Source organism: Vombatus ursinus, unplaced genomic scaffold (assembly GCF_900497805.2).
Source record: "Vombatus ursinus unplaced genomic scaffold, bare-nosed wombat genome assembly UNPS02014790.1, whole genome shotgun sequence".
In the NCBI taxonomy this organism is placed as follows: domain Eukaryota; kingdom Metazoa; phylum Chordata; class Mammalia; order Diprotodontia; family Vombatidae; genus Vombatus; species Vombatus ursinus.
The window spans coordinates 176568-177048 of NW_020954568.1; the positions used below are offsets into that span (position 1 = coordinate 176568).

At 55.5% G+C, this 481-nt stretch overlaps 1 protein-coding gene across 2 annotated transcripts in view; it reads left to right on the plus strand.

The window, feature by feature from the left end:
- Window positions 1-481, plus strand: part of TNNT3 (troponin T3, fast skeletal type) — a 27235-nt gene that overhangs the window by 1050 nt on the left and 25704 nt on the right. The gene's annotated exons all lie outside the window — the stretch shown is intronic.

Sequence of the window (481 nt, forward strand, 5' to 3'; positions counted from 1 at the left end):
CCCTCCCCCTTCCCCCCTCCTCCCTCCCCTCCTCCCCTCCCTCCCTGGCGGTGGGTGTCGCTTCTTGTTCTCTGACTCTTCTCACCCATGAAGTCCATGAACCAGGTATGCGACATGACTTCAGTCTCCCATGGCCTGTGTGGGGTGCGTGTGGGTCTGTGTGAGCGAGCGTGTGCAGGGAGCTCTGGGTGACCCAAGAGAAGGAACAAGAGGGTGAAGTAACCAGAACTAAAGACTTGCTGTGCCTTGTGTGTGTCTCAGGCGGCTCTCAGGGCCCTTTCCTCAGTGGCCTCCCTTCACCCCCTTTCTCTTCTTCCCTTCTGCTTCTCTCTGGGTCTCTCTCCCTCTGTCTCTGTCTTCCCATCTCTTTTTGACTGTCTCTGTCTCTCTCTGACTCTCTCTCTCTCTGTCTTTCTCTCTCTCTGACTTTCTCTGACTGTCTCTCTCTCTCTGACTCTCTCTCTCTCTCTCTCTGTCTTTC